Genomic DNA, 10,823 nt, shown 5'->3' with positions numbered 1-10,823 from the left:
TATAACACATAGAACAAAAAAAAACTGAGCTATCGGCCTCTTGAGCCGGGGCCCTCTTGGGTCGGGGGCCCGTGGCATTTGGCCACCTCTGCCACCCTATAGTTACGCCACTGATGCTACAGTTCCCCAGATCTGGACGTTTATAAGGACGGAAAGAAGATAGGTCTTATGGGGAAACGACTCCTTCCTTGACTTGTTATATACTTTTAAATGAATACAGAATACCCTTTACTCTTTGACAGGGCCAGCCCAGAAAAAGGCACGTCAAAAACGCATGTGTTTAGCATGCCTTGTAAGAAAGCGGCGTTTTGCGTATAAGTTTTTGTGTTCCACGTTTGGGATGAAAAAAAATAATTGCAAACAGCATTTGCATCAATTTTGATGTAAACGCCGAGTCGTCGCCGGTTGCAAAATCGTTCAGTGCACTTGCAGAGCAAGGGGTATTATAATTTCAGTCAAAAGTTTGCAAAGCAGTGAAGGAGACACCTCAAAACCTATTAAGAATATATATGTATATATATACTCATATATACATATCAGCATCACGATCTGCTTCGAAATACGTCTGTACATCTGTTCGTCTGTCCGTCTGTCTGTCTGAAGCTATCTTGCTGAAACTTAACCAAAAGTTGTGTAGTTATTGCAGGCAGTATATATGTAAGTCCATAGGAGAGGTTGAAAAGAGAAATTATTACTCTGTTGTTTTTGATCATATCGAGTTGACTTCTTCCAGGTGGTGTTTTCTAACTACTAACGAATTTCGAATTAAATTTTATCAAAATCGGATAACTCTATTATATAGATGCCATAGGAAAGATTCAATATATACATATACAGTGGTGGCCATAAGTATTTTGACAAAATAAAAGTGAAATATACTCGAAACTTGAACTAGCTTCTTTTAACTTTTGGTATCAATGGAAAGGTAATTCAAATGCCGTTTGAATGATACCATACTTTTCTCAACTCATTCGATATTTAGTAAAAAGGGCAATTTAAAAAAAAAAAAAAAAACTTTTTCGAAGGTGACAATGTCGGAAAAAATTTGTATGGAAAAGAGAAAAATATGGCTTAAACGCGTATTTCTAAGCATTTTCAAAAAATCTTAAAAAATAGAAGAAAAATTATTTTTGAAAAATTCTTTTTGCAGTTACTATTAGTTTTGTTTAAAGAAACTTTTTGCATCCAAAAATTTTAGTTTTGAAGCCGAGGGAAAAAGGTTTTTTTTTTTTTACTTTTTTTAAAATGGCCCTTTTCAATAAATATCGAATGAGTTGAGAAAAGTATGGTATCATTCAAACGGCATCTATAACTCAAAATCTACTTTTGATACCATTCTGAAATTTTAGTATGTTCATCAGAAGAATTTGAAGGATTTATTTTGATAAAAAAAAAATCAAAATGGTCCAAGTTGGAGAAAAATTAATTTGTTATAAACATTTGAACTTTTTGTGGTGAAAAATTGTTTAAAAAAATTATTTCACGAAAGTTTTGCAAAGAAGAAGGAAGGATGAAAATTTTACTTCCTGTAGATTTTTTTCTGCGACGTACGGTTATCGAGTTATTGGGGCTGGAAAACGCGACTGTCATCAATAAAAAGGAAGTTCATCAAAAATTCAAAAAATCATAACTTTGTCAAAAAAATTTTCTGAGCCATATAAAAAAATACGTGTCGCTTTATTTTCGATAAAGAGCATGAAAAAAATATCTCATCGAATTTCCCAATATCGACTGTAAATCTGATATGGAATCACCCATATACAAGTTAACACAACCAGTTCCCACGGAGCAAAATTGTCGAGTTGCAGCCCGTATCCGGTGGCCAACACGCGCAGTAAGGGAACTGCCGAATCGACACTCTGGGGCTCATCGCCCGGAGTCCGGCCAGAAACGCGCACGCATCAGGTGACCGTCGCTGGCCAGATACCAAGTGCTGACCCGGCGCTTTAGCGGCAGCGCTAGGAACACTCGCTCAGCGAATGATCGCGAGTGGCCGAGTACCAAGTGCTGACCTTGCACTTTGGCGACAGCGCTGCAACCAGGTAAAGGCCTCGAGCTGGGGCCGGATCAGACCTTCGAATTAGTCTTAATTACACTCCGTGAGCTAACGCTTGCGTTAAATTAAAAGTAATAACTTTGTAACCCAATTCAAATTATCCTTTACTCTAAAGAGTTTAAGATTAATAAAATTATATTAAACTTAAATCAAACAGTCTTAATAACTTACATATAATGAAAGAAATTATAACGTCGTTGATGATTTTTAGAACATCGAGTTTTTAAATAGCTGTCATACAATCATCGAAAATATAATATAGAATTTATATAAATAATGTTTTATTCAATCTCCAGAAATACACCAGCCTGCTTTGCCAAATAGTAAAAGCACTTTAATTGTAGTTTTAGTTAATTTTTATTTTATACAACCGCACGCTCTCGTTGTCTATAAGCAAAGACTTTAGAATATCAAGATGTTGCATGACCTCAAAAAAATCGTTCTATGATGGGTTTTGATATGGAGATCCACTTGAGTTTGTACTTTTAAAGGCAGCTAAGACCATATACTCAAATAGTTCGCCGCGCTTAAGGGATTATATCCAGTTGCAATTTTGAAAAATCGAATCTATATATATAAAAATGGACACAAAAAATGTGCGGAATCGCATCACATGAGAATGGCTGGGCCGATCTGGCTCAAATTTTTTTCAGTTGTTTGTACCTGCCAGAAGAAGGTTATAGCATAAGAAAATTTTGGGAAAACCTTCTGTAAAAGTCGCTAGCGGCTCAACAGATGTACACAATGTTGTATGTAAAATTCTAAAACACACTACAAAGATCATAGCTGCGTTGATATTGTGTATCGATGAAGTCGGTAAAAAAATATTTAAGCAAAAAAATCGAGTGAGCTTAAACAATTGGAAATAATGCCTGCTGTAAGACGATTAAGACTTGGACGGAGTTCGCGCAATGTAATAAATATTCAGATTTTTCATAATAGTCGGACGCAAGAGGAACGTGCAGAAATAAATGCATCGACGTGCCCGAATGGCACAGCTTTGCGCTGCACAAACCCCACCTTAAGCCCGACAAAATAATAGAAGAAGACGAAATGAAAACATGAATCGCGCTGCATTCGCATACAATTCTAAAACACCCTACAAAGATCATAGCTGCGTTGTTATTGGTTCATTGTCTGTCGTATGTCAGCATTGCAATGCACTGAAGTTTCGATTGGAAACCCCCGGCTTATGCTGCGCAGGTGGCAAAATTAAATTGCCCGTTTTGGCTCATCCACCAGAGCCATTGTATTCGCTACTATATGGAAATTCAGCCCAATATAACAGTTTCCTAAAGCTAGCACAAAAATATAACGGATGCTTTCAAATGACGTCATTTGGAGCCGATGTTGTTCATCAACCAGGCTACAATTCAAGTTATAAGGTAATGGCGTCTCTCTTTTTATCAAAAAGAACAACTCCCATTTTTTCAAAATTGCATCCCAACATTCAGATTCAAGGGCAAATTCACCACTGAGCGGGCGCTTTGTTACCACATCGCTCTCCAATGATTTCGAGTCAAAAACATTTCACAAAAAATTTGAATTACCAGTGTTCTATTATTACTTTGGGGTTATATGAAATCGTGAAATTGCGGCGAGACAAAGTACGCCGGGTCCGCTAGTTTAATATATATATCTAAGAATATTGTCTGAAAATTTCACAGTATTCCGGTAAATAGTTTTGGAGTAATGAGTGTATTTATAAAGACGTCTCCCACGTAGTTCAACTAGTAGCCAAAACTTTAAATGCGTTTTTCTCGAAACGATGTCTTCAAAGTCGGTGAGGAAAATTTCTCAGAGACGGCTTGTCCGATTGACTTGAAACTTTCACATTCTCTTCTTAGATATTTTTTTCAGGTAATGACACTTGGAATTTTGGCTCCGACAAAAATTTCGAGTTTTTTAGCCACTTCAAAGTTGAAATTTTTGTGCCAAAAACAAAGTTTTATGTTTGGGAAGCCGCCATTTTGTCAAAAATCAAAATTTTGAAAATCCCAAGTGTCATTACCAGCATTTGTCTATTCTTTGCGTAATCCTTTTGGTTTTTTGTATTTCTGATAATTTGGATCAGAGATATCTTCCTCACCGCAAAACGCATTTTTTAAGTGGACTCTCAGAAGATCCTCTACAGGATCGACGGAAACCAATATATTTTTTTTTTGAAAATGTATTCTGAAACTACAAGAAATTATCTAAGTTTTCATATACGACACGTATGTATATATATGTCGGAGGGTCGTTTGTCTTTTCCATTTCTTTAAAAAAAATCCTCAGCAGCAAGTTCTGTTCGATTGCCAGGCGCTTTCTGAACTGAACTCCCAAGAGTATACTTTCCAGATTTATACTTTCTACTCAATTCTTATACATTGTAAGCCATCTCTTTCTAACATGTATGTCAGCGCCTAACGAACAGACCTCACTTGGCAGCAGTCTAAATCTGTCCTGCTCTGCCATGCTTTCCCTCAATTTCTAACTTCCTTTTTAATAGTCCCTGCTTCACATTAAAGAAGGCCCCGCTTCACCTGTTCTGACTAAGAGAACAAAGTAGGCCCCGTTTCATTCGATCCGACATATACAATAAAAAGCCACTCCAGAAATAATTTACAAAAAAGGTCATTTTTTCGGCCTCGCAACCGGATATAACCCCTTAATGAAGCCCGGTGGTGTTGTGGTAGAGGCTATGCCTCGTGTACATGAAGGCCCGGGTTCGTATCCCCGCCGAGCCCAGCCATATCATAAATTGTTTTTTTATACCCTTGCAGAGCAAAGGGTACTATAATTTTGGCCAGAAGTTTGCAACGCAGTGAAGGAGACACCTTAGACCCCATAAAGTATATATATTCTTGATCAGCATCACCATCTGAATCGAAATACGTCTGTACGTCTGTCCGTCTGTCCGTTTCTGCCCAAACTAGTCTCTCAGTTTTAAAGCTATCTTGCTGAAATTTTCCCAAAAGGTGTGTAGTTATTGCACGCAGTATATAAGTCGGAACGGGCCGGATCGGGCGACTATATAGGATAGCTCCCATACAAGGGATTGAAATACAAAATGAAATGAATTCTTCAAGATAGCGTTTTCTAACTGTTATTGAATTTCGGATTAAATTTGATCAAAATCGGATAACTCTATCAAATAGCTGCCATAGAAGAGATCGAAGAATATATATAGAATTAATGGAAATAAATTGATAACATCGTTGTTTTGTATCCCACGAGCATGAGTTTTTGAATATCAAGTTTTTTAACAACCTTTATATTCAGAAAAAAGTTTCATAAAAATCGGACCACTATATCTTATAGCTGCCATAGGAAAGATCGAAAAATCTATATAGAAATAACGGAAATAAAATTATAACATCGTTGGTTTTTTAAACTGTTTTATTTAGGTCACCCTAGGGTCAAAATTACAAATTGAATTTAAGTACCTTCCTGTTGTCAGATTGATCTGAAATTTGGTACACACCTTCAGTTCCGATGACAATACAATATAGTAATGTCAATAACATTGTAAATCAAAGATGGAGGCCGCAAAATGGCGGATAACGTAGGTTCTATCAATCCCATCAATATGGGTATCAAATGAAAGGTCTCAAAAAGTAGAATACAATGTACCTACTATAGAAAATTCAAATTCATTATGGCGGCCTCTGCAAAATGGCGGATAACTTATGTTTTATCAATCCCATCAACATGGGTATCATTGTCACTGTCAAACACATCAGATTAATTCAGATCAATCTGACAACAAACGGGGTAAGCTAAATCTTATATATAAAAATGAATCGCAAAATGTGTTGGTAAGCGCATAACTCAACAACGCCTCGGCAGATTTTGATGAAACTTTGTGTGTGTATTCCAGGGGGTTTGAGGATGGTGTAGATTCACAATATGTTAAAATAATATTTATTATTTTATAAAGCAAAACGAGCTAAAGAAAGTGAAGTTGATAGAAACAAAACTGGAGGTTTACCAGCAGAACTGGAAATATTTGTGGGGGCAAAAGTCATGCTACGGTCCAATTTTGACGTTTCGAAGGGATTAGTTAATGGCGCTATAGGCTACATCAACGAAATCGTTTGGCCTCAATTTTGTCGAACTCAGATGTATGCAAAAGATGTACCTTCCGTCCGAACTGATTTCGAAAAAGACGGAGTACATATTATACACCCGAAAGCCATACAGTTTCCAGCTAAGTACAATTACGGGACGGCTGAAAGAAGAATGTTGCCTTTAATACTATCATGGGCTTCTACAATACATAAAATGCAGGGCAGCACTGTGGATCACGCAGTCGTATACTTAGGTGCGAAACTGTTTGAAGAAGGTCAAGCTTACGTGGCTCTTAGTAGAGTAAGATCTTTGCAGGGACTACGTATAACGGGCAAGAAACCATGCAATAATGAAGCAATAAATGAATTAAGGGGGGCTTCTCATGTAACATGTCAAAAAGTAGTTGTTTTTTGGGAATTTTTTTCACTTGGAAAATGAAAACTTACACGAATAATTTTTTGCATATATTTGAAGACATGTTTAAAGTATGAGAAAAACATTTTTTGAAAATTCTAAAAAACAAAATGGCGGACTTATTCAAGGTCGCGTGTGGCTCGACGCGGCTGAGGGACTTATTGCGATACAGGGTGGAGCCCAAAGTTTTCATTTGAAAATTACAAAAAAAAAGTTTTTCTTATTCAGCAAGGTTCCCCCGAGTGCATGAATGTCTGCAACTTCAAAAAATTCGATTTTAAAATCTACCAGCTGACTGCGAAACTTCTTGCTTGTTTCCAATCTTCAAATCCACATCACAAATATTCCGCTCATGCCGATTCTTATGTCTTCCCAAATCGCAACTCCAATTTTGTGATCGAAAGTTTTGTAGACCGTTCGTGTTTGCTGTCTTTTCGCTTTGTTTTACAAGCTATTTGCGAGAGTGCATACATCCGAAACATTCCTTGGTGAGTAGACTTTTGACACACGGAACAAATTTTGCATAAACATTTAATGCGTCTGTAAAGCAGTAGCCATATTTAAAATATAGCTATTGGGGGGAGACATTCTATTACCGCGTCATCTAGGAACATAAAATTGTATTTTATAGCCTGATATAGTGTTTCTGTACACAACCAAAATGTTTAATGATAATTTTGATATTTTTGATGGATTCAGTGTTTTTGATGATCGTTTTTTCTCTCTTTAGACATCATGGTGCGTCATAAGTATAGTCAGACTGCCAAATCTGCGATTGATGTCAATGTTTTTGTGGCTGCTATAAAAGAGGTTGCTGTGGAGAAAAAGCCGAAATCTTTTCAATTTGAATAAATTGTAGACCACAAAATATGCCTTATTAAAGATTAAAATAAACAATTTTGATAAAATTAAGCCATTTTCATTCATATAAGTTTGTGTCTCACAACCCCCCGAACATTGCGAAAATCCATAAAAAACAACTTTTGAGCAGGCAGGCAAAACATGAAGGTCGAACTAAAATTTCAACTAATTATACTCTTGTCTGAGTGAAATTACACTGAATCATGATTTAAAAATTTTTACGGGCAGAAAAATGGCTTTTCTATTATATTTTTTGTCAAAAAACAAAACCAGTCTCACAACCCCCCGGTCTCCCCTACCGCGTTTTTAAAATCATAGTTTTGAGAAAAAACGATTTAAAGTTTTGAGTTAGTGTGGGTCTTGAACTTGAGCGCGCTCGTTCAATCACTCATATTTTCCATAATATTGAAAGTTGAGTCATAAAACTTCGGAAATTAACTCTCAAGACGTTATTCTATCGATCCATGAAAAAAATCGATTTTTTTTAATTTTACATGAGAAGCCCCCCTTAAACAGAATGCGAATTAAAAACTAATAAAAACTTAATCAAATTTGTTAAAAAAAAACTTTTTAATTTAAAAGGTTTTATGTTAAACATACATTGCAATGTTTAAGATAAATGTACTAATTATTGGACCTCTGGGGGCGTCGACCGTTTAAATGACTATTACTCGTGGGAACAAAATGGTCAAAAAAATATAAATAAAAATGCGAAATAAAAACTAAAAACTAGAAAATAAAAAAAGGTAAAAAAAATTTTAAGTTAAACCGTTTTATGTAAAACATGTACTAAATGTACTAAAAGACTAAAAATAATATAAAATAGATACAGACGTGGGAATTATAAACATATGCTTAGACTAGACTAAAATAAAACCGTGGGGCAAGTCAATTGTGTACAATCGTTGATTAAAATGTTTGTTTGCCCCACGGTTTTATTTTAGTCTAGTCTAAGCATATGTTTATAATTCCCACGTCTGTATCTATTTTATATTATTTTTAGGCTTTTAGTACATTTAGTACATGTTTTACATAAAACGGTTTAACTTAAAATTTTTTTTTACCTTTTTTTTATTAGATAAGCATGCTTTTTGGAATATAAAGTTTTCTAACGACTCTCGAATTACAAATTAAATTTGATCAAAATCGGACAACTATATCATATAGCTCCCATATGATCTACAGTCGAAAATATGGAAAGTGAATAGAAAAATCGTCTTAGCTTCGATGTTGTTAAGCCTTTATGTATTTTTTTCGACATATGATGATTGCAAGGGTAAATAAGCTTCGGATTGCCGAAGCTAGCTTCCTTTCTTGTTTGTTTATTTTTTAAAATTTTTATTTTCGCTAATAGCAAATTACATTTTTTTTGCAAAAATTTTTTAATTTTAGCATTTTTCTGCAATGTTTACATGAGAATGCAGGCTCTGGCTCTGGCTCAATCATCGGTATCCATTACCTCATCGTTCATCAAATTTAAAGTTGGAATCGCTTCCTTTTTTAATTTATTTTTGCCAATATATGTATGTAGATTCAAAATGGTTTTGACAAATGTACATAATTTTGTCATAATCCTGCAAAGGGATACAGCATTTTTCGCGCCATATTTGGCCAAAAATTGTGTCAGCAGATGGAAATTTAAAAAATTTCAGATTTCCATCGCGTCGAGAATTTTTGCAATCTTTGACACGGCACAAAATGCCGGACTTCGCATCTCGTTCGCTCATGATAAATAAAAAGGAAAAAAAAATTATTAAACGTCTTGATACACCGACTGTTCAATAACAAGTAAAAGTAAAACGCGTACACCAGCGTTTATATACGACGAATATTAAAAACGAAGACGAACCCGAAAGCAGCAGTTCGTCGTGTTTCTATTTTTAGATTTTTCCTTTTTACCCCGACCGACCGCATCCTGAAGCTCGAAACAGAAACGAAAAATTTTTTGTATGAGATGCAACATCTTGATATTCTATAGTCTTTGCTATAAGCAAGTAAGTAGGGCACGCATGTGCATACAAAAGGAAACCAAAAACGTTCTTAGGCAGAGAGGGAAAGAACAAAAAGAAGAAGAAAGCTTTGCCTCTCTCCAAGATCTTTGTTCATCCCCTACCCACAACATAAAATGTGTATGTGTATAAGTGTGACTTTTGGTATTCTCAACACGCCATCTCAAAAGTTGCACTGATACAAATTAAGGAAAAACAAAAAAAATATTTTCAGACGAGTGTGTGCATATTCAAATGGTTGTAGTATTTTTCTTCTCTGGGGACTTTTTCTTTTTGATCCAGCATTTTCTGCAAAGGATTGGGGAAACCCAGATCAATAAAATAATAAATCAATAACAAAAAAATAACAAAAAACATATTTAACAAGATTCGCTTATATAAACAGTAATGGTTAGACTTGAAATTATTTTGGTTTGATTATTGTTAAATATATATGTATATATATGTAAGACTGGGCTATGCCCAGCAAGTTTATTAAGTGATAGATTTATTGAAATTAACAAAATAAGGTTTACAGGACTGACAAGAATTTATCGACGCTTGATGCAACCAACACGACAGCTCGATCAACACTGCCCTCGCTTCTCCACTTCGCTCTCAGGGAATGCTCTCTTTGCCATCACGCTGCCCATACTGCTTTACATTCGGCCATCCTGATTAGTCTTCTGTCCCAGATGACTCACACTCCTCGTCGGTCTGGGTTGCATATGCCCACAGCTTCATGTGATCTTCACTTGTACAAGTCTTCATCGGACCTTCGACCTGAGCTGTCTTACGAACGTCATAGCGCCCATTTCGATTTACTTTTATTATCTCGTATGGGCCCAAAAACTCGCTTGCCAGTTTTCTTCCAGCGACAAATTGCGTGCGACGGATTGCGACCAAGTCACCCACACAATACTCTTGAGGATTCTTACACTTCTTATCGTGCTGCCTTTTGTACGATTCTTGTGCGCGCTGAATATTACATTTTGCCTCTTGTCTTACCCGCAGTCTTTCCTCATCAAAATGTTCGTTCATCTCCTGCTCCAACATTCTATTAATGCTTTCCAGGTTACTGCTTTTTATTTTTATACCAAACATCAATTCAAACGTAGTTTTCTTCGACGAAGCATGCACATGCGAATTAACGGCTTTTTGCACATTTGGTACCCATTTGAACCACTATGATGCTGACATTTTGGATATGATTGACAACACTGCACGGTTGACTCTTTCGATTTGGCCGTTTCCTCTTGGCACCCCAGTTGTGCTCCACACATGCTCAATACAATTATCCTTTAGGTAGTTCTCAAATAAACCAGCTTTAAATGCCGAACCTCGATCTGACACAATCCTCATTGGAGCCCCGAATACTGCCGACCACATATCCAATTTGTTTATAGTTTCCTCACAGCTTGTTGTTTTGGTCGAATACAGCCATATGAATT

Source organism: Drosophila ficusphila, unplaced genomic scaffold (assembly GCF_018152265.1).
Source record: "Drosophila ficusphila isolate 14025-0441.05 unplaced genomic scaffold, ASM1815226v1 contig_636, whole genome shotgun sequence".
In the NCBI taxonomy this organism is placed as follows: Eukaryota; Metazoa; Arthropoda; class Insecta; order Diptera; family Drosophilidae; genus Drosophila; species Drosophila ficusphila.
The sequence above is the reverse complement of the archived record's forward strand: the minus strand, read 5'-3'. Positions refer to the sequence as shown.